The sequence below is a fragment of the Amblyomma maculatum genome, chromosome 6 (assembly GCF_055883805.1).
Source record: "Amblyomma maculatum isolate TAMU_Amacu chromosome 6, ASM5588380v1, whole genome shotgun sequence".
Classification (NCBI taxonomy): domain Eukaryota; kingdom Metazoa; phylum Arthropoda; class Arachnida; order Ixodida; family Ixodidae; genus Amblyomma; species Amblyomma maculatum.
Window position 1 is genome coordinate 1259759 of NC_139349.1, and position 26195 is coordinate 1285953.

The 26195-nt window shown below is 45.2% G+C and overlaps 1 protein-coding gene and 1 long non-coding RNA gene across 3 annotated transcripts in view; one reads left to right on the forward strand and one right to left on the reverse strand.

Annotated features, from left to right (window-relative positions):
• LOC146184934 (uncharacterized) overlaps nucleotides 1-26195 on the reverse strand; it is a 179879-nt gene that overhangs the window by 95243 nt on the left and 58441 nt on the right. The gene's annotated exons all lie outside the window — the stretch shown is intronic.
• The window catches only part of LOC146184935 (monocarboxylate transporter 13-like), an 88839-nt gene that overhangs the window by 49687 nt on the left and 12957 nt on the right, over nucleotides 1-26195 (forward strand). The window contains exon 1 of one of the 2 annotated variants that reach the window (XM_084605902.1): nucleotides 23472-23535. The exons of the other annotated variant lie outside the window; for it this stretch is intronic. The gene's annotated coding sequence lies outside the window, so the exon portion shown is untranslated. Of the gene's footprint in view, nucleotides 1-23471; nucleotides 23536-26195 lie in introns of those variants that run through there. 2 annotated transcript variants of the gene reach the window in all.

The window sequence follows — 26195 nt, forward strand, 5'->3', positions numbered from 1 at the left end:
TGTACGCTCGCCCCTTTCAAGTCGTTAGCGACCATCACTCGCTCTGTTGGCTGACGAATTTAAAGGACCCTTCAGGGAGACTCGCGCGTTGGAGCCTTCGATTACAAGAATTCGACATGGCAGTTATTTACAAATCTGGAAAAAAGCACACGGATGCTGACTGCCTTTCGCGAGCGCCGGTCGAACCTTCCACTATGACCGATGAAGACACTGCGTTTTTAGGTGTCATAGATGACGCAACGCTTTCCCAACACCAGCGAGAAGACCAGGAATTGCTCCCTCTTATTGATTTCTTGGAAAAACGAACTACCGTTGTGCCTAAGATTTTCACCCGAGTAATCTCTTCATTCTTTATTCGCAACAACGTACTTTACAAGAAGAACTTCCGCCCTGGGGGAAACAGTCATCTACTCGTCGTCCCATCTGCTCTCCGCAGTGAAGTTTTGCAAGCGTGTCACGACGAGCCAACCGCCGGTCACCTAGGCTACACCCGCACGTTGGCTAGAGTCCAGCACGGATACTACTGGCCAAAACTGCCTGCGACAGTTAAACACTATGTACGTACGTGCATAGACTGCCAGCGCCGTAAGTCACCCCCTGTAAAACCAGCTGGCCTACTCCATCCTCTTCAAGTGCCAACAACACCTTTTAAGCAAATCGGCATGGACCTCCTGGGACCATTTCCGACGTCGACAGCCGGAAATAAATGGATAATTGTCGCCACCGATTATCTAACCCGCTACGCGGAGACCAAGGCTCTGCCAAGGGGTACCGCCGCCGAAGCAGCTCGGTTCTTCGTGGAGAACATTGTCCTGAGGCATGGCGCTCCAGCGCTCATTATAACTGACCGAGGAACTGTATTTACGGCCGAACTTTTGGAGACCGTTCTCCGCCTCAGTGGTACCAGTCACCGTAAGACTACAGCCTATCACCCCCAAACCAATGGGTTGACGGAACGCCTAAATAAAACCATCGCAGACATGCTTTGCATGTACGTTGACGTGAACCACAAGAATTGGGATGAAATTCTTCCCTACGTCACGTTCGCCTACAATACGGCACGCCAAGACACCACTCGTATGACACCATTCAGCCTCCTTCACGGGCGACCAGTAACAACTATGCTGGATGCAATGTTGCTCCCGAATGCCGACACCGACGATCTCGATCAGGACGCCGAGGAAATCGCTCAGCGTGCAGAGGAAGCCCGCCAACTAGCGCGTGTGCGGATTAAGAATCAGCAAGAGCATGATGCACGACGCTACAATCATAGACGCCGACATGTCATGTACGAACCTGGCGACAAAGTGTGGGTCTGGACGCCTATTCGCCGCCGTGGACTCTCCGAAAAACTATTGCGGCGATATTTCGGGCCATATGTTGTTAAGCGACGTTTAACCGACGTCACTTATGAGGTGGTGCCAGACGGGGTGTCGACCTCAAAGCGACGTCAGCAACAAGCCGACGTCGTCCACGTTGTACGCATGAAGCCGTACAACTCTGACTGACCTTGACCTCCTACTCCCTTTTATGCTCATCGGGACGATGCTTCTTGAGGAGGGGGGTAAATGCCGCATAGAAGACGACGCCAAAGATGATGGCTGGCCCCACAAGCGCGAGCCTGGAAGAGAAGGAAGTTGGAGCGCAAGACTCGTCCAGGTTGATTATTAAACCCGTCCTATCTTTGGGTCCTCCTTGGCGTTCTATCGAGACGCGACAATATTAAGGTATTAAAAAGGAAATGGGAGAAATAAGTTCTTCTACACATCACGCATCCCACAGCTTACGCCGAGCTGCAAGATATGTTTATTGCTTTTTTTAGAACACTCTCTATAGCTTTACTCATTTGTAGCTAGTCGCCGATGTTTTGTCAGCAAGGGTCCTTGCTCAATGTGTTCCATAGTGCATGCCAATTTACAACAGATACAGGTCATCCAAGGCTGTGCAACTCATTTACGACAAACGACCAAGTATCGAGCTTTAAGAACATCGCTCAGTATACGCATTAGGAGAAAGTTGTTCAGCTCATGCCACTACATGCTTTACGCTTTGAACTGCCTTAACTCCGTTGTGCTTTAAATATAAGTACTGCCGTATCTGTACATTCTCTTACAATCTCTACTGCTGTCACATTGATATTATTTAAATGGCTCACGCCGACGCGCTGTGAGATAAATACGAACATGATGAAGAATAACCGCAAAGGTAATATTCCCGAGTTTTTTCTGGTCAGTGCCTCTCAAAAAAAATTAGCTGTGGTTTCGCTCTGGCTAACCCTAGTTGAATTGCGAAAGCAATGGCGGAAACTTCTTTTGCCTGCTACCTAATTCCCCTGTCACGCCCTATCAGTGTAAGCTGCTACATTATTGGGGACACTTAAGCTCATCCTTTAAAGGTATGACGCGAGAACGTATACCTACCAGCCCACATATAAAGTGACGCTTCAACCAAGCCGTATGGACGTGCCTGAGTGTCATAGGGGTAACGAGAATGCGGTTCTGGCAGGCTGATTCTGACATCACCCTCCCATATGAAAGGAGCGGCCCGAGTTGGCAGCTCCTGCCCATGGCATAGGGGTAAAGTGAATTCAAATGTCATGGCTCATTTCTTTATGAGGAGACCGTAGCTATGCCTCCTCACGGCATAGCTGCGGCCACCCGAGGTCTCGCTTTAGCTGTCGGAGTATTGATTTTGCAATAAAATGTTCAAGGGTAACTTAGATGCGCTCTGGTTTTCTAAAGTATAGCACGTCTAGAAATCTTACCATAGGAAAGGCGCGAGTGATTCATCTGTTGAGCCTCCCTTGCCTTCCGTGGCATGTACTACTCAAGCTGGAGAAAAGGACGTACGCAATAGGATCATTACACAAAAAGCCACTGCAGAACTACTATTCAATCTCTCTTTGCTTAGGCAAGGTATCGAAAGCTCTGAGCTATCACACGGGTTCCAGGAGAGAGTGTCCGTGGCAATTTCAGTTCAATCTTTTCGCCCTGGATATAATGGATGCCTTTATATCTGAGTGCGGAGTGGCCGCCAGTGAACAATTGGGCTCAAGGATTTGATGGCACTACGCGCCCCGACAAGGGCAAAAAGCTCCCCGTCAGGGGGCAAAATAATGCAGAGTGCAACGGAGTCGATGCAGTTGGCACGTCTGGTTCCCGAGGGTTTCGGACGAATGTGGAGTCCGAGTGGACTTTGTCGTATTTTGGATTAACCTCCTGCCGGATGCCTTGAATGCTGCTCTGTTTTTATCAATTTACACAGAGTTCTGCGGAGATAAGAAGTAAGATTCGCTTTTTGGGCAATGTATCTGGGCTTTTAAGTCTGCGCTTGCACGGATGTAGGTATAATGTATATAAAGGAAGAGATTAGTCGCAGGTATAGATACTAAGAAGCTAACAGAGCCCCGTAGTGAGAATGTTAACGCCATAGAGTTAAAGGTCCCTTCTGCGGAAAATACGGCGTCGGCGGTGTCAGTGTTGTGAATTAAAAATCGTGTGCATGGCTCTGGCAGGCGGTAGTTGGCAGGTGATTTGGCCCTACAGTGTTCTATAGCCGCGTTGTGTGACTTAGCGAGACCACGTGACAGGGCCGAGTTGGTATAGGAGCAGCCGACACGGGCTGCTCCTTTGATACAGGGTGGAAATCGAACCATTAATCCGTTTCGAGTAAAACACGCAACTCCTAAGCTGCGCAGGCACGTTCGTACAGCTCGGTTAAAGTGGGGCTTTATAATTATGTCCGCTTAATGTAGTAGTTTACGACTGTATGCCGATGAGCATGTGGGAGATAATACAAGCGAAAATTTAGGGATTAGTGATTAAGAGAGTAGCAAAGCCGCGGACGGGAGTCAACGCTGTCACGTTATATGGCTCAGAGCAGAGCTTAAGTGCCCTGCCATTCTTTTTTTTACAAAGTAAAAGCAAGACACTCGTTTGTGGAATCCTTGTAAGCGCTGAAAATACACAGATATTCTCTTTGTTTTCACTTGTTCCACAAGCCGAATATATGGGAGCCGGCGAATGACTGAAGAGTTGGCAGCTCCTGCCCGTAGCATAGGGGTAACGTGAATTCAAATGTCCTGACAGGCTGATGTTTTTATGAGGAGATCGTAGCTTCGCCTCTTCACGGCGTAGCTGCGGCCACCCGAGGTCTCGCTTTGGCTGTCGTAGTATTGCTTTCGCAATAAAATGTGCCAAATCCAGAGACTGAAACAATGGAAATTTTGCTCCAATTTTACACCATAGCAGTTTCCTTTAAAAAATTATGAGACGCTGCAACCCTACATATAAAGCCCTGCTTTAACCAAGCCGTATGATAGACAGATTGGGAGGGAAGGCAGGGATGTTAACCAGAAAGGCCTCCGATTGTCTGCCGTGCCTGCGTGGCCCTGGGCAACATGAATGCAAGGGTCCTAGTAGGCTGATCCTGATGTCTGATATGAAAAGGGAGTTCTGGAGTTAGCAGCTCCTGCCCAACGTAACATCAAGCAGGTAGTCAATAACAGCCTTGTGAGCTGCCAGCTACCGCTTTTCAACCCCATGCAGGTGATTTTTTGCTCGCAACACCAGAGCCAACGCGAGAGTCTAGGTGAGCGGGGCATTTAAAGTTATCGCGTTAAAAAGCAGTCCAACCCACGCCGAAAGGCCTAAAAATCATTCGCGCCAATCCTGCGTCAAATCAGAAATGACGCAGGTCCTGCCGATGCACGGATGAAAATGAGCCAAACACAATTGTGAGGGCGCTTACTTGCAAGCTTGAACCTCTTAGCTTGCCTCGCTTTTATCGAGGTTACATTTGTTCCTTCTGCAGCGATATTTTACGATTGACCGCATGATAATGGAAAGAAATCAGCGCATAAGACGAGGACGAGACGAGTACACACACCCGGCGCTGACCTACAATTACTAGTTAATTGAGGGTTTGCAACTGCTTAAATACTCTGGCAAACAGTCTAAAATAATATACAGAATAAAGATGACTAGAATGGCACAACACGACTTCTGCGCGTACGACAGTGACGCTTGAAAAGCTGGTCTGTACATTTCTTTCTCTATTAATTAAAAAGCGTATTTCTTTTTCGGGCAGAACAATTGATGCGGTGCTTATGCATGGGCCGAGTGTTTGAGAATCTCGTAGGCTACTATAATTATTCTCAAGATTTTAACACGGCTATCTCTTAGAACTCCGCACAGGCTGAAAGTGGGGAAACACCAACACCAATGCGTAAGCACCAAGCATTGCATCAGTTTCTCTGTTATAAAAAGAAACACGCTTTCATGTGGCATGTTGTCGTATGCGGAGTTCCTGCCATGCCTTCTTGTCGTTTCTATTTTGTTTTTACGCGAAGCGTATACAGCTTGGTTAGTCGAAATGCCTTCGACGTAGTAGTATATAGTAGCACCAGCGTGTCTGAAATATTTCTGCGCAAAAATCCTGACTAGTCGACAGTGTTATGACATTCCAACGACAAGAGGATTCCAAGCGACCCACATTCAAAATAAAATTATATAACAATGGGGGGGGGGGGGGGGGGAGTACTCGGTCTTAATGAAACCAATATTGTCGAGGAGGTTCCTCTAATTGAGTTGTTTCAAAAATTAGAAGCAATTCAATGAAAATAAATTGCTGCCGTACGGGTTCAAACCCAGGACCCCTGCATGCCAGACGGGCACTTAACTAATAGGTTTCAGCATGTTGAAACGTTAGTCACTAAAAAATATTTAATCGTTCTACCTTAACCAAATACGGCTGCGGGTGTTTGTATAGATACTGTACACAGGCCACGGATTTTATTTATGTGTGTGGCTTACTAAGGTGTGTTCGGGTTTGGTTTAGTTTGTAAGGTTTTAACGCCCTGAAGCTACACAGTCTATTAGAGACACCTTGGAGGAGGACTCCGGAAATATCGACCACCTGGAGTTCTTTAACATGCGCTGACAACGCACAACACACGGTCGCCTTGCTTTTCGCCTCCATCGAAAAGCGGCCGCCGCGGCCGGAATTCGATTCCCCATCCTTGGGCCCAGTAGTCAAGCGCCCTAACCACTGCACCACCGCGGCGGGACGTGTGTTTTGGATGTGTACTGATGTTGCAGTAATAATAATTTATAAAATTGAAATAAATAAAACAACATTTTTTTAAGTGCGCCCAATGAAAAGGCGCTTCGCGTCTACTCTCAAGGCGAAGCTTAAGCGTCCCACTAACTTTTCTTTTGAGACTGTTCGCCGCAGTATTTAAGCAGAAAACCTTTAATAAATTACCAGTCGTACGTCAGCGCTGTATTTGTGTGCTCGTCTACTCATAGTCATGTGCGCTGCACCGATATTGTCTAACCAACATGCTTAAACATTTACCTCGTCTGAACACGTAAGACAACGATAACGAAGGGATCATTAGTGCCGCGTCCAGCATTTTGATATCATTGGGAAGCTACAGTGAAGAAGAATAAATACTACATCCCATACATTCCAGTTAGTTTACATGCTCGCTCCCGAAGTCCAAGAAGAAGGTTGTCAGACATGCCCGTGTAACAGAGGCCTGTTATCCTCATTGTCTGCTTACCCGCCGCGGTGGCGCAGTGGTTGTAGCTAGCGTTCCTGTTGTAGCGCTCAACTGCTGCACCCAAGAATACAGGATCGAATCCCGGCCTCGGCATCCGCTTTTCCATGGGGGAGAAGAGCAAGGCACCCGTGTGCTGTGCGATGTCAGTGCACGGTAAAGAACCCCAGGGGTCGAAATTTCCGGAGCCCTCCACTATGGCGTCTCTGTCGCCTGAGCTGGTTTGGGACGTTAAACGCAATAAACCAAACCATGTCAGCTGTTTGTCTCAGAAAAAAAAAGAAGAAAGACCGGTAGAGTGGTACCTCTGGATTGCTACCGGTACGAACAAGTACCGTCTAGAAAGACGAAGCTTGTGCCGCGGCAGTTCGATGGACCTGTGCACTCCTCTTGTGACATCCCGCACGTGTCCCAGATGACCATGTTGTTCCATAAATTTAATCTACAAGGCTCAAGAAGCGACGGCCGCCAATATAATTGTAGCTATTTTTTCTTTATCTTTGTGGTCTGAATAGCGTGGTATTGTCAGGTCAGCAGTGCAGTGGGCGTACCTCATGAGAGTGCGAAGGGTCCTTGTTATTAGAATACACTCGTTGAACACGTAACAGAGGCAAACGCATTTGATACAATAATTTATCACGATCATGATGATGTCAGCAGAATGCTTCATGCATGCTCACGGTAAAAAATAATTAAGAGAGAAATGTTGAAGGAGGAGTCGAAAGCTTACAAGATAAGCCCGCACTGCGAAGCAATTTCTCAGAAGAGAGGTTACACCGTTGCTGCGGTGGACATATCATAGACGTGCTCAATGCACCTCCAGAGAGTGTCACCGTGTGTATCTATCAGTCGAATGGTGGGGGCAGTGAGCATTGCCTTGCTTCTGCTGTTATCAGCAGCCTTTCGGAAGCGAAACTGGGCTGTCCATTAGCGCCAAGATCCATGGCAAACAGCGCACATGGTGTGCACGCGACTCGGAATACGAGAAATGAGCGTGGTTGAACGTTTTTCTTTTGGCTACCGTGCTGGGTGCCACGCGTGTTGCCCGTGCTGATAACGAGCAGGAGTGACAAGAGCCCGCTCTCGAGATACTGGCCGACGTGGCGGCCAATGGCGACGGGTCGATTACTGCGCCCTCTTGGTTCTTTAGCGCAGCACTCCGTACACTCGTATTACTGTCGGCGATACCGAGAAGTGATCTCTGCCAGAGCGAAGCACCTGAAAAACACCTTGGCCTTCTTTCGAGCTTGGCCGCTCTTCGGGACGCGTTTCGTGACGCTAGCAGTGTGCATGCAGTTGTGTCGTCCTCTTCATAGCTCCTTCTCTCTGTTGAGAAGGAGAAAAAAAATTTACTTTTTTTTATCTTTTTTTGAAAAGTGGGTGATGACGGTTGTCGTCCGGGACTAGCCCTTAGCGCGGAAACCCTGCGGCGATTGCCCTCTCGCCGGCCCTGTCCACCAGTTGTCGCTGATACTCCTGAGCCTCACTGCTCAGCGCAGCTTCTCCCTAGGGAAACTGTGTTGTTATACTTCCAACTTATCGACCAAGTCCACACCTATATTCCGGAGCCTTATGCCATGGCGAAGCATTTTTATGTTATTTTCTGGCATAGACGACACGATTGCTGATTCTACGTGACCGAAAACAGCGCAAAGCATAAGAATGAGAATAAAGACGAGACACGCATTCATTGCCATTGATTTTACTCTCAATATTGACTCAAAATGCTTACGAAATCTATACAAAGCATAAATTCGCAAACTATGGCCATCTTGTTTACACAACATTAGTTTTCTGAATTGATTTGTGCTCTGTAGGTACTTCAACAAACAATTATCAGACGTGAGACAAAATTTGAGAGCACGCCTTATATTACTTTGTGCATGTTGTAGGGGGTTCAAAAATTAGTGTAATTGTTTTAATGTCAGCATATCATGCGTATGTCTATGCATTAGCATAACAAGAGCAATGGCTGTGATAATCAATTTAGTCGAATTGTGTAGATAAAAAATAAACCCAATGCTTAGATTTTCAAAAATTTCCATACGTTGTGAAAGAAACTGCACTGAGCATTCACGCTTGCCCAATCTGCATCAAAGCTCACCAGGGCGCATACGAATGACGAAGTGCTCGCTGATAGGCACAACAGTAGACGTCCCTGCCGTTGAACGATAGGCAGCGGTGGCTGCTATAGAAGGGCGTCCGCAGCGCTACACATAATTTCTAAAAAGGTCAAAACAGAGCAGTTGCTCTTCAATAACTTCAGTGGCATGGTCTGTGACAGGCCTAGTTTCTGCTAATTTTAGATTTTGGTTGACGTCGTCAGAGCGCAACATTAGCGAGCAAAACATCTTGTTCATTCGAATTCTCCTGCGTAGGATATTTAGCATTCTGTTTTGCTGTGTACTTGCGTTGGGTGTTCCGTTGGTGCTCAATATTAATAAAACTCCGAGACTTACTAATCCTTACGGTTTTATTTTTCAGGTCGGTACCAAGTACAAGCGCGTGCGATTTGGGAGCGATAAAGTTGTCCTCCCCTGCTTATGCCAGATATCGCAGATAACGTAACGGGCGGGCAAACAGGCCTTGAGAAATCGCTCCTGAAGGAGATCCACTCAAAACGGTTGTTGACCCCTGCTTTTGATAGTGTCGTTCCGGACAGATGTGTTTATCCGTATTTTACGACCAAGAGAGAAGTTGAACTCTTCATTGACAAATATTTCGGCCAAATACGCCTGATCATTTGGCAGCTCTGATGACACACAGGTTGGGTATCAGCAGGATGCCCACTCAAAGCTCTTTTAACGCGATATTGTTAAAGGCTCCCTTCTCCAGAAAGTACGGCGCATGCGTTATGACCGAAAAGTCACGACAGGCGGTCACATAGCATGGTCATCAGTTTCTGTGACGTCATGAGGCTACATGACACGGCCGAATTGGCAACACCTGCCAACTCGGGCTTCGTCTTTGAGATGAGACGGTGCGATAGGAACGCAGACTTCCAGACCCTTGGATCCCGGCCTAGACACTTTGCATCAAAGCCATGCGGGCACGTTCATACAGCTTGGATAAATAGAGGCCAAATATGTATATGTAGAATAACAGAGGATAAAGCTAATGTGTATGCGCGGAATAATAGAGATCTCGTCCGCCCGCTATTCATTCAGGTAATCTCGCTCTTCACCCATTCCCACTTACAAGATGCATTTATTTGCTCTTATAACCTGCACACCTACAGCTGTGCAAGACTAAGACGAGATGAAAGAGTACGATTGGACTATAGTTAGCGCTACATTCCTTAAGCTTAAGAACTGCGAATGACGAGATGCGGCAAAGAAGCACACATGACGCGCTCCCCCTGCGTATTTCTTTTTGGTGTCTCGTCTTCACAGTTTTTAGGCATGAAATGATTTTAGCTCCCGTTGCCGGCAACCTTGAGGTGACGTCGAGACAAAAACGGAAAATCAGCCTCCGGGCGCCACTTTGCTGTCATCTGGCCATTCATTTTCTTTGATCTGGAAGCCGAAACTGGAACATGCGGGTACCAAACAAGGTTTAACGAGACGAGTTATCCGCTCTCTAAGGTTTTCGCGCTCTCTCCAAGGATGGCGCCACAATGCCACACACGCGCATAGAACACAACCAGACGTTATGTCTAAATATATAAGGTGATACGCCCTCTAATTTCTTGCCATTCGAAGTTTTAAAGCAGCATTTTCTAATTATAGCATCTTGATCTTCTTTACATTCTTTACTGTTGCTTTAAAAACCTGAGTATCAGTATATGTCGTCTGCTTATTTTTTTCAACATTGTCATACGTATAAAGCGCGGAGCTCAAGAAAAGTGGTGCAAGGCTCACTCAAGGTCCGCAGTTGCGTGTAAGCAAACAGAAATATGGATACTGCTTATCGCCCGAAAGGTGACAGCAATTTAACTGAAAAGGAGAAGCCCAGATCAAAGCCATTCCCTACCCTATTACAAAATTAAATGCCCATAAACCTCATCTTACTTTCACTCGGTCTTCACTTTAGTTTTTTGTTGTACATGAGGCAATGTTATGTCTTTTTACAGCCCTAGTTCAAGCTTGTGTGTAATCTGCTTATACTTTACAGGGATGACAATGACGAAGCAGTTAGTGAAAATGGTCGTGTAAAGTGGCTTTTGCCATTTACGTTCTTAAGAAGACATAATCGTTGTCCTGTAATTGTTTCTTTTTGAGCAGGCTATGGCGCAGCTGAATCTACATGAAATCAAATTAATTGCGTTTTAATGTGTTTAGAAAGTATTTCCGCCAAGTCTCGCATAATTCAAACTCACTAACCTAACACCGAGGCGTTACAAAATGTAACTCCACTATATCAAACAAACACTATCGGACTCCTCTAAGTAAAATGTCGAGTTATTTAACAGAAAAAAAAGGACCTAATAACTGAATCGCTGACAAAAGTAAAGCTTCATTTCCGCAGTGTATATCTACAATTCCGAATCATGGAGATTTCACAGTGCTCCGCTTCTTTTTACCCAGGCATTGTATTATTGTCCGCTTAACTCCAATGTCGTTTCTTGTTAAAATAAGAATTTCTCCAAGAAACAGATCAAAATTATGAAGATAATTTTTCCCCGTTATGCGTAAAGATTTGCAAAATTTTTGTAATAATTTTTTATTTCTCATTTGCTGCAGAAGGCTACCTCTGAGTGAAGGACAGCTTTTCTTGTGCCTCCGCCTGAAAGGGATGACATGACACGTGTTGTTTTAGCTGACTATTTTAGCTGAATATTTTAGCTGACTACATAACCAAATTTCTAGGTGCAATTAGTGTGCTTCCATTTGTGCAACACCATTTTAGGAAAGGATTATTCATCGTGAACCAACTGACGTCCGTTGTACACAGCTTTGCAACTGTTCTTATATCCGCTCAGGGCAGGTCGATGCCATTTTTCTAAAATTTGGATAAGCATTCAATTTTGTATCCCGATCAAAAGCAATATAAAAATGAAATATTTGTCTGCCTAAACTATAGTTACGTTGGTTTCGTGATATCTCACAAACCATACGCAGTTTGTTAGCATTGATAGCTTTTTTTAACCCATTTGCGAGAAATCGTACGAATAATAATATTAATAATAATAATAATAATAATGTTTTGTTAGTTCAGATGTATAGTTTAAGGAGGGCACCATTAGTAGTATATATTAACTATTTGAAATTAGATTATTTGCTGACGATAGTTCAACTAAATCGACGGCCCTAGTCACTAAGCTTTCCTTCGCTTCGACCGCCAGAAAACCGACACAAGATGCAGCAGTCGGATAACCAAATTAGAGCAGAAGAAAAAAAAAAAAAAGTTGTATGAAACATACAAAAACATTGTGCATTATTGTTTGTACGCCCTTTCATGTTGTCAGCATCTAGAATTTAATAAACATGAGAACAGACCGCCTCATTTCTGCCACAAAGTTATGCCTACTTAATTGATAGATAAAAACGTATTAAAACATATCCCGGTGTTACCATACCGAACAGACCAGTTTGGAAGAGTAATGTTGGCAATACTTGCTAGTCCTCCCACCGAAATCTTAGTTTTCATCATGGCGAACTAAGAAGCGTTCCATTCAGGGCAGCGCAGTAGGTTCCTACAGCCTTATCACACAAAACCTAGAGCATACCTACGCGATTTAGGACACTTAGATTATTTTGAATATCGAGGTGCTGTAGTCTATCCAGCGCAAATCAGGGTGCCTCATCTATTCGATATATCGCACAACCTACTCTCCCTACGTTTTAATAAAAAAAAAATTTCATTCCACCACTGCGAACACTAAGAAAGTTTCAGAGACCAAAATTTCTACTTCTGCTCAAAAACAACAAACTCTCTATGAATCTACCTATGAGTGCCTCATTTGCAGGCACTTTTCAAATATTACTACACTATTCTGAGTAACAGTCTCGCTGTTAAGTTCGTTCCGCTCAGTAATTGTCCTAGGAAAAAAAGAATATTTAAAGCAGTCTTTACGCGCATTCAAGGGAGTTATTGTCAGATCGTGCCTTATGACGATGGTCTTCATTAACAAACTGCTTACTTTTTGTGCCTAGTTATATTTGACATTTGTGCAGATCCTCTAATATAACTACATGGCATGTCACATTGTAATTAAATCATTATTTATGTATCGTGCTGTCACTGCGATGATTTCATATTGTGTCATGCTGTATTCTTCTTTCCCTCCTGCCAGGGTCCATTGTAAGGTCCTGCAGTATTTGGTGATAAAATTAAAAATAATGATACGAAAGGTAACGTATTTCACTGTCCGTGATAGTAACCAATATCTCAACCCACACCAGGAGCTCCATCGATTGCCACTCTGATGATGTTGATCTATGATAGCCTTGTTAACCATGCATGCAGTGAAATAGCATCTTAAGCGAAGCTAAAATTAGGATATTTATCCTAAGTCCTGAATTACATATTTCAGCTGCAAACGGCATCACGTCACAGCGTGGTGGATCTGGACGGACAGAGCAATGCGTCTTTATTCCAAGAGAGAAAAAAATAAAAACACCGGGGCACATGACAACAAAATTGCCCTACTTATCGTTTATTTCACAGGCGTGTTATAGTGGCCATAAATATTTCCGAAACAAAAATAATTCGTACACGTTGCTAAAACAAGGCAGCATATGGCAGCCATGGCTGACATTTTGCTGTTTTTCGCATCTGCCTAGAGATGGGTCTTGCCATAAACTTTTCGCATTTGTATAGTGAATGCTTTCAACAACGAAAGGGTCCGCTGACCTGCCGTAAGTGACGTCATGGACCTTCTCATTCATGGTGTGAATCGCACTTAAGCCTGTGACGTTTGTGTTGTTTCAAAATCGCTAAGCATACTATTGCAAATTAAGAAAAAGAAGTGAGTATAGAAGAACGGTGATCATCCATGTTTAAGCAGCAGCGCAAAAGGACCTCCTTCCACTCGTCCTTTTGCGCTGCTGCTTAAGCATGGGTGAGCAGAGCACGCGGATTCGAGCTGCGAAAACGTGCCATTACTGTTGGCACGCATATAGCCAACTTATGTTGGCTACCTTGCTATAAGCCGCGCTAGGTGGACTCTTCAACCGAGGAAGTACGAAGGCATCTTTTCTGGTTGTTGCGGTCCCGAAAGTGTCCTCCGCGGTTGCGCCTGCTCGAACAGCGCGTGCAGCTATAAATAGAGTTCGCTTTCCAGATACCGGCGCACTTTGAGGAACGGCAGTCCGCGAGCGGTGTGTCAACATGGGACGCTTGTAGCGAGCATGCTCAAGAAGCCATTCTCTGAACCCATCAACAGACGCAATAAACAAGACCGGCCCCGATTCCCAAGCAGCCCCTATAAGGAAGAGATACGGCCAAAGGAGGCAGCGTGCATAATCTGTGCTTCGTGAGGAGGACAGCGGCCGCAGAAAGCATTGAGGAAGGCGAACTGGGCGTATACGCGCATAACGACTAGCGGCAACGATGACAGTTGTGTTGGCAGCGGTTTTGGTGATTATAGCGGCTGTGGAAAAGGAGCGACGATATGATGACGAGGACGTGTGCCCTGGATCAACCCAATCGACCCGAATGCGGAACTACAATGGCGGATGCAAAAGTTGCAAAACGAAAAATATATGCAAACCAAATCGTACGACGGTCAAGACCACTGCTACTTATGCAAAGACCCTTTTCCCAGGGGTAGCAAGTGGTTATCAATGCAACTACCTTGATGGTGCACATCTGGAACAAGGTAGCCAGCTATACTATTGTATACAATTGTGTGGAACAGTTACAATACTTCGCCTGAACCCTAGAACACAAACTGTTGGAAAAATAAAGTTAAAGGAAAGCGTATCCTTAGCTATTAAGTATTGTATTATGGAAGTAGCCTGTAACTGTGTAAAACAGAACGAAGAAATGGTGGCGCAAAATAAAGTTTCTAAAAGCCGCTAAATGTTTAAAATGAGATCTTTTTATGCAATCCAAGGTGTCACGAAATCTCACCTGGCCGGGTGAAGAGGAAAGATGGAAATCATTTAAGGAAAAGTTTAGATGCTTACACTGGCAAGTGTAACTTTATTTAACAAGCTTTTCGTCAGCATTCCCTTACTTTTGCCATCTTTCAAGCAACTTCTAAAGCAAGAAAATGCGGCTCAGTTTTACTGAAGACCGCAATAATTTAATGAGTGCGAAATGCGTTAATTCGCTGCCATTTGCATCAACCTTTAGCAATTGGGAATTATTTGCAGAATCGGGGTCAATAATAATGAGAGTTGATTGTTCCGCCTTGACAAAGCGTGTGGCCACGATAATGGAAGAATAATTTTCGAAGACGTAATATGGTATTCTCAGGAACGATATGCTCATAATAGGATATGTATTAAAGACTTATAATGATAATGCGATCGGCTCGATTATGGATATGCTGAATATGAAACAGGCGAAACGGAAAAGGAAATTACGAAGAAAAGAAAATGTGCTTGCTTTGTTGAGTGTCCTTACGCTTAATTGGGTGGCCTTTTATTTCACATCATGAATTACATAACAAGGCAATGTCATTAGCAAATCGCAGATTTCTGAGATAGTCTCCATCAACCTTGATATCTAACTGGTCCCATTCCATGTCTTTAATACGTAAGCTCTCTTAACAAATTGTAAATATCACTAGGGAGATCATATCTCCTCTCCTAACACCTTTCCTAATAGGAATTCTATTACTTTCTTTATGCAAACTATGGTTGCTGTGAAGCCACTATATATATATATATATATATATATATATATATATATATATATATATATATATATATATATATATATATATATATATATATATATATATATATATATATATATATATATATCTTCCAGTGATTTCACTTGGGCAATATGTGAACTAAATTTGAGATTACTGTCAAATTGGGACCCAAACAAAAACTCGTGATTACAGGAATCAGTAAAGTAGCAGTCGAGGAAAGTGGCCAGCCTTGTTGGCAAGAACATCTGGCTTAACTTAAAAACAATCTACTTAGGTTTGGTTTGGTTTGCGGGGTGTAACGTCCCAAAGCAACTCAGGCTATGAGAGACGCCGTAGTAGAGGACTCCGGAAATTTCGACCTATATTTATTTGTGTATCTATTTATTGGCGAGTTCTGTAGGCACCTCTGCTGCCCAAGCTAGAAAGAATTAGGTGCGATAACAATAAATAATTAATGGATTTACATCGAAACATTCAAAAATCGACCGACAGAGAAAAGAATAATGACTGGCGATTTAGCAAATGCGAATAAGGTGCACTAGCCGTTCGGTTTTCACTTCGGTTTCGGGTTCCGCATTCTCATTCGCATATAACCGCAATCTGCCACATTGTGTGAGAGACCGTGCACCCGGCATGAATGCGGAGATAGCAGTCAAACTCATCCTGAGTCAGGTAGGTGGACGTTACGATCGAGCCCCGCTTTAACCAAGCTGTGCAAACGAAACGTACCTGCATGTCGTACGGGTAGCGTGGCTGACCTAGGATCGAAGGGCACCAGTGGGTTCGATTGTCATCTTAAAAATGCTCCGCAGCTTCGGCCGCGATATGCGATATCGTGACGTCACAAAAAGCAGTCAGCACAGACATGAGCGTGTAACACGAGCGTAGCTTCCGCACCAGCCTTCAGACGTCGCAGCTCAATGCGCGAGTAAATCATCTAAGTTGAACACCTTGGGCTACGAATGATTCCCATAATCTGGGGTTCTTTCAGATATCGCACAGTCATCGCATGGAAACGCCGGTGAAGGCGGTCGCAATTACCTGGAATATACCCCTGATCTCGTTTCTCATGGCCTGAGTCGCTTTGGGACGTTGAACCCAATAAACCAACAACCATGCATTTGGGGGTTTACTCCCAGTGCTAATGGCATCGAAAATAGCTTAGCCTCGCTGCAGAACAGGCTTTGAGTGCTGAAAATAAGCTTAGTGCAGAAGCAGTGAACGATAATTTCAAATATTTAGTACTGACTGCGCAATAGACGTAGGCAGTAGTATAGTTAGATGTACCGGTAAACTCTCTAAGGAGACAAAAGATATGACCAATAAACGACAAAACCTGAGAGTCTCCAAACTAGCAGACAGGATAGCACTGGAAGAGCTGTCAGAACTAATCAATAAGCGTAAAGTACCCGAAATACGGAAGTATAACGTGGAGAGAATAGTGCAAGCCTTAAAGAACTGTGGTAGCCTGAAAGCAGTCAATAGGAAGCTAGGCGTAGGCAAAAATCAGATGTATGCGCTGAGAGACAAGCCGGGCAGTGTCATTATAAATATTAATCCGATATTCAAAGTAGCCGGTGGGTTCTATACTGATGTGTACTGCAGTCGAAGTAACCAGAACAACTATGAGAATAGCAATAGCGCAGAGTAATCAAACCTTCCACAGGTAACGAAAAAATGAAAGCATTAGAAGCAATTACAATAGGGCAAAGCAAGTGGGGAGGAGCAGGTAACTGTAGATTTGTTGAAACACGGCGGAGAACTTGTTAGAAATACTGGTCACCATACATACAAAAATTGCTCACGAAATCGAGAGTGCCAGAACCATTGAAGAATGCTAACATTCTTCCCAAAAGAAAGAGGACGTCAAGGACTTGCAAAATTACAAAACGATCAGCTTACTACCTGTTACGAACAAGGCATTTGATAAATGATTAGCTAATAGAATCATGACAACCTTAGACTTCGCTAAAACAAAAATCAGGCAGTATTTGGTAAAGGCTCGTATATAAGGGATCACATTCACACTATCAACCAGGCGAAGAAAAAATACTCGGAATATAATCACCCTTATATTAGCATTCATAAATTACGAAAAGCGTTTGGCTCAGTCGAGACCTCAGCAGTCATGTCGGCATTGCAAAATCAAGGTGTAGATAAGCCATATGTAAAAGTACTGGAAGATATTTACAGTAGCTTCACATCAACAATAATGCTCCCTAAAGAAAGTAATAAAATTCCCTTTAAAAAAAGGTTAGGCAATGAGACGCGATCTCCTCAGTACTGTTCACCGCTTGCTTAGAGAAAGTATTCAGAAACTTGAAGGATGAGTTAGGCATCAGGGTTGATGGAGAATGATTCCGTATCCGCGATTCGCTGATGACATTGTATTTAATTAACTCAAGGGACGAATTTCAAATAATGAATGATGATTTAGAAAGGAAGAACTGAAAGGCAGGCCTAAAGTTTAGTATGCAGAAGACCAAGGTAATGTTCAACAGTCTCAGTAAGGAACAGCAGTTTACAATAAGTAGCGAAGCACTGGGAGTGTTAAGGCGAATATATCTACTTGAGACAGGTAGTGACCGCAGATCCGGATCACGAAACGGAAATGATTAGAATAAGAAGATGGAGCGCATTTGGCAAATACTCGCTGATTATGACTTAGAGCCTACCAGTATCTTTCGAGAGCAACGCATATAAGCCAGTTGCATATTACCGGCATTTACTTAAGGGGCTGAAACGTGGAGGCTAACAAAAAAAGGTTGTATTAAAGCTGAGGGCAATGCAGAGAACTATGGAATGGAAAGTTGTAGGTGTAACGTTGAGAGATAGGAAGCGTGCAGAGGGGGTCATAGAAATAACTCGACTTAATGTCATTCTAGCCGAAATTGGGAAGAAATGAATAGGCAGGACATGTAATGCGAAGAGAGGATAGCATATGGTCGCTAAAGATAACAAACTGGATACCAAGATAAGGCAAGCTTAGCAGGGGATGGCATAAAACTAGGTAAGCGGGTGAGTTTAACAATTTTACGGGGGTCAAGGGGATGCTGCTAGCACCGGACCGGGTTAATTGGATGTATATGAGAGAGGGCGGGCCTATGTGTCCTTGCAGTGGCGTGTCTTACTATCCGAGTTGACACCGCCTGTCATGTTCTTCGGCATCGTCTCTTGTTTTCTGTAATTTGTAGAAAACTGCCCTCAACGACTACCGGTTATCAGTTACTACCCACAGCAGCAAAATGCGTTACCTCATCTTAATGGCTTCGGAGCATCGTTTGACTATTTTATCATGTCCGAGGATGGTGCCACTGTCAGTAAATTATTGCTCTCTTTTCCAAAGAATTCTCAGATACTTGCACGCCTTGGATTTTTGTTATTTGATAGAAAAAACCATATCAACTGTTGACTGAAAGACATAACAGGAAATGTTTTTAATAGCCGTGTGTTATTGTGAACGTATCTTATAAACTTTTCTCATCTTTGATTCCTTTCATTCTTCATGCAGATTGCCGTTCGGCGGCATTTTCGGAGCGCTCTTTATAGAGTAACTCACGTAGCTGCTCTTCTTTGCATAACCATCACGTCGTTCTCGAGGATACGGCGCTGCTATGCCTGGGCACCCAATTTCCAACTTACCTGCCGGAAAGTTTACCGTTCTTTAAATGTATGCTTTGTTGATTGCAGAATAGATAACTTTCTTTTTTTAGCAATTCTGAAGTCTGCATTCCGCTTATAATATCTAAACTGTGTTCAATAGCAGCGGGTAATATGCTAATGCTAAATAATAAATCTGCACAATAGCGGCAGACTGCTAGTATCGCTAGGCCCTATTCACCAAGCCACTGATTGCTTAGACAGGTTCATTTCAAATTTCAACTTCGGGAGTTCACATTGCTGTGCCAAATACCATAATTTAATTAATATTGTCATTTATACTAGGAACACAGCAACCGAATCAGCTTATCATTTTCTATCGCGTTCTTTTCAAGGGTCACCTCCACGTATCAACGAAATATATACGGAGGTAGCACCTGTTGTTCCGATTGCCATTTTCACAATAGCATCTGGCTTGTAGCATTGTCTCTTTACTTCGCTGTGAACGTCAGCATATTGTCTGTGTATTCTTTTAAAGACAGTGGGGGAGAATAAAAGTAGGCCTGTATTGTTAAATTACCGCGTTTTAATGAAAAATTGGCATTTCTACATCCGCATCCCCGAGGCCTGGGTTGCCATTCAGTTTCAAGCGATGATCACGAATCTTAGAGCGGAAGCTGTACTTCGCCCATGCCAGACCTGAAGATCGTCCTTCCTAGAAATGACCTCAGGTGCAGCGCGCAAAACCGGTGGCGCTCGCCTCTTCTTCTAGTTCCCACACCTGCTGCTGCTGCTGCTTCCTGCCAAACTTTATGCGTACGGGCACATATCTCCCCAAATATATACAGCATTGCATGACACAGTGCTAAATATCATTCCAGTCCCTGCCTACCCTTTCCCTCCAGCGCTGTCCATCTAGCTCGCCTCCTGGGACTTCCCACTTCACTTAAGCTCCGTCTTTAAGGGTATGATGCGATAGCGTAGGCTTACAAAGCCCCACTTTAGCCAAGCCATATGAACATGCTTGCTTAGCCTAGGGGTAACGTGAATGCAAGGGTGATTGTGATATCGCCCTCCCGTATGAAAGGATGGGACCTAGTTGGCAGATCCTGCCAAACGTAACGTCAGGCAAACCTACGTTCAGTCAGTGTACGGCCTTGTGAGCTGCCATATACGGCCTGCGAGCGCCATGCTCGTGGTTTTTCGCCCACAACACCAACGCCGACGCCGGCGGACGACGCCGGATTTTCGGTGAATGGAGTCTTTAACGCTATCGCGTTAAAATGCCCTCGACACATTCATGTCGTCCAGAACCGGCTGTGTTGTTCTTGAGGCACAAAGACAGCCATTGAAAAGTCGTCCGCTGTAACCAGTGCTTCGACTGCGTTTCCTCGACATTCGCAGACAGCCATGGATGACTTTAAACCCGTATCTGACTATGATTAATCGAGCCTCCGCTAATACTTAAGCGTAATCCAGTTTTGAAATCTATAAATTGTTCTTTTGCAACTGAACAAACGCCAAGATAGCCAGGAAAAGCCATGCAAGTGAAAAAGAAGTTGGCCTCTGTGTCCCTTGAATTTGTGTTCAATCCTGTTTTCACCAGGTGTGGCGATATCGTCGATACATACCCGCTTTTGTTCAGGTGTATTGCACCCCAGCGCTTTGTTTAAATTGCAAATGTGTTTGGAGAATACATTAACGCACTCGTTTGCCACAGCTCCATCAGCATTATGGTCGCACCTCTCCTGCGTCATTGGCAGGTTGCCATTTACGCGCAAGTTCTAGCTTGTAATCTTAACCACTGGTGTTTTCACTTGCCATCGTTTAGTGCAGTCATTTTACAACAAAGAATTGCACGGCCGATTGTTTCATCCACTTTTTTGCGCGTCTTAGTTTGTCATCGGTTTTGGCAGTTCACTTACAACAGACCTACAACAAGGTCGGATGTCCACTGACCCGCTTCTTTTCAGCATCCAGGTTCGGTCTCCATTATTGTTATTAGAGCCAGGAAGTAATGAATAGAAATAAAATTCTGCTCTGCAAATATGCTAAATACGTCACATATAGTTGCAAACAGCACGTGGCAAAGAATTGCTTTCGAATCAGTTAATGTTGCTACAATCCCCGTTCACTTCTAAATGTGTCGTTAACAATGCAGATGCAGTGTTTTTAGCACTTTATATTTATTTTAGGAGATGCGTTATCGCATGTTTGTGATCATTATTGCACGTTATGACTATTTGCGCACACCTGCCTGTGAAAATGGGGAGAATGGGTGGATAAGAATGACGTTTTAAAACAGCAGCGTTAAAGGCGCGGCGCTCCTCCTGTAGCTTCGGCGTGGACCTTATCAGCGCTCTTACCGAAAATCGCTGGCATGGCTCTGACAGGTGGTCGGTCATTTGTGTGACATCACGAGACGCCATGGCATGGTCGGGTTTTAAGGAGCTGCCATCTCGGGTAGCTTCTTTGAGATGGACAAAACATATAATAAAGGTATAGATGACCCTACCTTATGTGCAAAGCAGAAATACCTTGTGGTACGGCGCTGTTTGACCAAAGCTGCTCCAGCGCTGTTATGATCACTTCATCCCAGGGCGGGGCTTGCACAGCTGTGAAATTCAGACGCGAGGTCTAAACTTTCTGTGGCTCGCCAGGAACACATCTTAGGGGTATTTCGCAGTGCCTTTTAAATATTACAGATAAACTCATTCAGTTGCTAGGCATTATTGCGGTCAGCACCTCAGCCAAGGATTTCACTTCCACATGCAGCAAAAAACGCGGAAACGTGTTTGAAAGTTAGCTCCCTTCCTCTGTCGCCTCTTCAAATCTCACGGCTTCTTCTTGTTCATGCGTTTCGTAGTTGTTGTTAGCGAGATCCTACAGTTAGAAAATTAACTTCAGACAGGGACTGGACAAGCACAGTATATGAAATGGCTAGCTGACAAAGCTGGATTGAACAGCGTCGGGGAGATCATTATATCGCGTGCACAATGGCTGGGGGCAGATGTCTCGTAAGAAATGTGAAGCTAGCAATCAAAGACAAAGGACGACCTAATTAAGTCAACAGTGGCATTTCACGAGGCGGGGCTGGTGGACGAGCGCATAGCCTTAACCATGCTGAACATTGAGAGGACAAGGAGAGATGGGAAGAGAACGGAGGATAAGTTTCCATTTTCAATAAGTCAACTTCTACTAAACGCATTCCGAAAAATTCTTGCTGAAGAAACTTCGTAGCGTAGTGTCCTTCACCGTCGAGTGCATATAGCGTATTTCGTGAAATTAGTTTCAAGAGTATTTTCGCAACAACTCTGTGATAGTCAGCCGGTGCTTCCCGGTCTGTGTATTTGTCACCGACATTAGACACCTCAATGATGTAAAAGCACCGTATGGCACCCACCCTGGACCCACGGTGGTTCTTCACTCCACGGGTCATCTTAGTAATCCTGGAGACGCTTCCTCTCTTCGTACATTTTGCTAGCCGCGTGTTGTTGCGAGGCAGCTGACGTGCGAACGCTGCTTGGGTAGTTCTTGATTCCCATCACTGGCCAATCGCTGTCGCGCATTGCGATTGAGAGCGTCATTTTACCGCTGTTTTCTCTTGGGTAGCACCTCTGCCAGTGTGCATTGCCCCTTCCGCTCACTTGATCGCTTTCAAGGCACGAAAACTGCCGTCGCGTCATGTCTTCGAAACGCGTGACCTTGAAGCATGCCTCCTATATTCGGTTGGCACAACGAAACGTTGCACAAGCCTTTTACATAAACCTCTCAAGTGACTTCGGAAGCTTTGTGGCGCTCATGTTTCCGTAGTGATGGTCAGCGTTACAACATACTCCGGAGAACAATAGTATCTTCCCCAGAGGGAAGAAAGGGGACGCAGCAGTCCGATGATTTTAGCGTCTAATGCCCGTGTAATCACACCTATTACATTCACCCTGTGTAAACAACACAGTTGGCGGACACCTTCGCGCTTAATTTTTATTGGCTCATACCTGACACACCATTGTCCATGCCTCCACAACACATCGCCAAATAAGAGGTTGGCTTCCTTATGTAGAGGTCAACAAAACGAATCGGCTATTTGGAGATTTCTAGAATGCAGTTTCTCGCCGAGTGTCCCACAGGTGTGCGGGTAAGTTCAGCGCATTTTCGTCAGCTCCTGACCGATCAACCCACAAAAGTACCAGTACCCCAAGCTTCGGATACAGCGTCAGCGGCTTCAAGTAATCGCTCTTTAAGCATCTGCCTCTTCTTCAGTACGGAAGGTCTGAGGAGAGGCCCAGTGTCTTCAAAGACGGGGCACCAGTAGGTAAGAGAGAGAGAGACAGGGAGAGGGCACACAATGAAGCCATCAGTGTGCGAGGGGAGGCTAGGGAAGTGTCTCGCAAGGGAAGGTCCTCTTGGCCAGCGAGAAATCGGTCGGCCTCGCAGAGGCATGCGCGTGGGTCATATCTGCCACTCGGCAGCGGCCGGCGCCGATAAGCCTGCCCACCGGCACAAGATGTGTCCTGCCTAGAGTCCTCCGGGGTCTTTCGAGCCGCGGGTTTCGCGTCAGTTGGAAGGCGCCTTATCGGCTACGGCCGCGGCGGCGGAAAACCCGGTGAGCGAATCCTTTGCTTGGTCGCGAAGCGCTTTCTTGAAAGTACTGTGCGTGAGTTGGCGTTGCGAACCGAATTGGACGCCTGCTTTATTCTGCATGGTAACGCGGGTGGTGGACCGTATTGCAGTAAACGCGGGGCTTCCGCCATGCTTGCGTCGTTTTGGCGCCGTCGTTCCCGCTCATTTACCATAGTGCGCTGGAATGGAAGAAGAGTATTGTGCTCTATAGAACTTTCGGCTTTGCATGGACGCGCGATCGATGGAATTGCACTTAAGGGGAAAACCAAAACACACTTGTGTTTCATTTGTTTGACGTGTACACGTTCTGCACATCGCGAGAAAGAATCGTGGGTTTTAATACGCTTAGCAAGCTTAATAAAGTTTGACCATGCTTGTATATTTGATATACCTTGGGGCCTGGGAAGTCAGCACGCACTTCGCCGTAGAGTACGTACTGAATGTTCGCACCAAGGACTTCAATGGTTCAGCATAACGCAACGTTCTCAGATTAATGTGATGGACAAAAAGTAAATAGTGTGCCTTTAAAATGAAAAAGATCGGATGTTTATGCGGGGAGTGTTACTACAGTTCATAGATTCCTGCTTTCGTAGGATCAGAAGAAAGCAAAACATTTGGCTCAGTTTGTCGCAGAAAAAAAGAATGTTTGTAAGTCCGCAAGAGTTCGTCTTAGCTTGTGTGACTGAGAGGTTCACGTGATTGAAAAGAAATCGCCCGTTAACTATGCTTACCACGTGCCATTTCCTCTACAGATCGCCACATCTCAGAAACTACCTGAACTGGTGCACTAGTTGTATAAAATACGCTTCTGAGTTATCGATCGTCCGCATCTAAGAACCGCAAATGGCGTCGCTACAAAAGAAGTTTCACTATTACAAACAGGGGCAAACTTCACGAAACGGGAAGTTTGCACACACTTATTATCATGAAGAATTTAGGCTATCACATTTATTGAGTTAATCAGACACATTTTTCAAAGCAAGGGAGTACGACCAGGTTTTGGTTTGTGGGGTTTAACGTCCCAAAGAGACTCAGGCTATGAGAGACGCCGTAGTGGAGGACTCCGGAAATTTCAACCACTTGGGGTTCTTTAACGTGCACTGACATCGCACAACACACGGGCGCCTTGCTTTTCGCCTCCATCGAAAAGCGGCCGCCGAGGCTGGGATTCGATCCCGCGCCCTTGGGAATAGTAGTCGATGGGATGGATGGATGGATGGATGGATGGATGGATGGATGGATGGATGGATGGATGGATGGATGGATGGATGGATGGATGGATGGATGGATGGATGGATGGATGGATGGATGGATGGATGGATGGATGGATGGATGGATGGATGGATGGATGGATGGATGGATGGATGGATGGATGGATGGATGGATGGATGGATGGATGGATGGATGGATGGATGGATGGATGGATGGATGGATGGATGGATGGATGGATGGATGGATGGATGGATGGATGGATGGATGGATGGATGGATGGATGGATGGATGGATGGATGGATGGATGGATGGATGGATGGATGGATGGATGGATGGATGGATGGATGGATGGATGGATGGATGGATGGATGGATGGATGGATGGATGGATGGATGGATGGATGGATGGATGGATGGATGGATGGATGGATGGATGGATGGATGGATGGATGGATGGATGGATGGATGGATGGATGGATGGATGGATGGATGGATGGATGGATGGATGGATGGATGGATGGATGGATGGATGGATGGATGGATGGATGGATGGATGGATGGATGGATGGATGGATGGATGGATGGATGGATGGATGGATGGATGGATGGATGGATGGATGGATGGATGGATGGATGGATGGATGGATGGATGGATGGATGGATGGATGGATGGATGGATGGATGGATGGATGGATGGATGGATGGATGGATGGATGGATGGATGGATGGATGGATGGATGGATGGATGGATGGATGGATGGATGGATGGATGGATGGATGGATGGATGGATGGATGGATGGATGGATGGATGGATGGATGGATGGATGGATGGATGGATGGATGGATGGATGGATGGATGGATGGATGGATGGATGGATGGATGGATGGATGGATGGATGGATGGATGGATGGATGGATGGATGGATGGATGGATGGATGGATGGATGGATGGATGGATGGATGGATGGATGGATGGATGGATGGATGGATGGATGGATGGATGGATGGATGGATGGATGGATGGATGGATGGATGGATGGATGGATGGATGGATGGATGGATGGATGGATGGATGGATGGATGGATGGATGGATGGATGGATGGATGGATGGATGGATGGATGGATGGATGGATGGATGGATGGATGGATGGATGGATGGATGGATGGAATATAGGAGCGTCCCCTTTGAAACGGGGCGGTAGCAGTAGCTATCATGCTCATTTTTTTTTCCCTAATGCGCCGTAACCACTGCGCCACCCCGGCGGCGAAGGGAGTACGACCAAACTGAATGCAATCACACACTTCCTTGAGCGTCCTTCCTACGGTCTGAAATTGAAGGCGTTTGCAGTATTTTGAGCATATTTCCAGCATAATGTCTGCGGCTTAGCACATATTCCTTGTAGATATGACATAGTATTTGGCCATGCCGT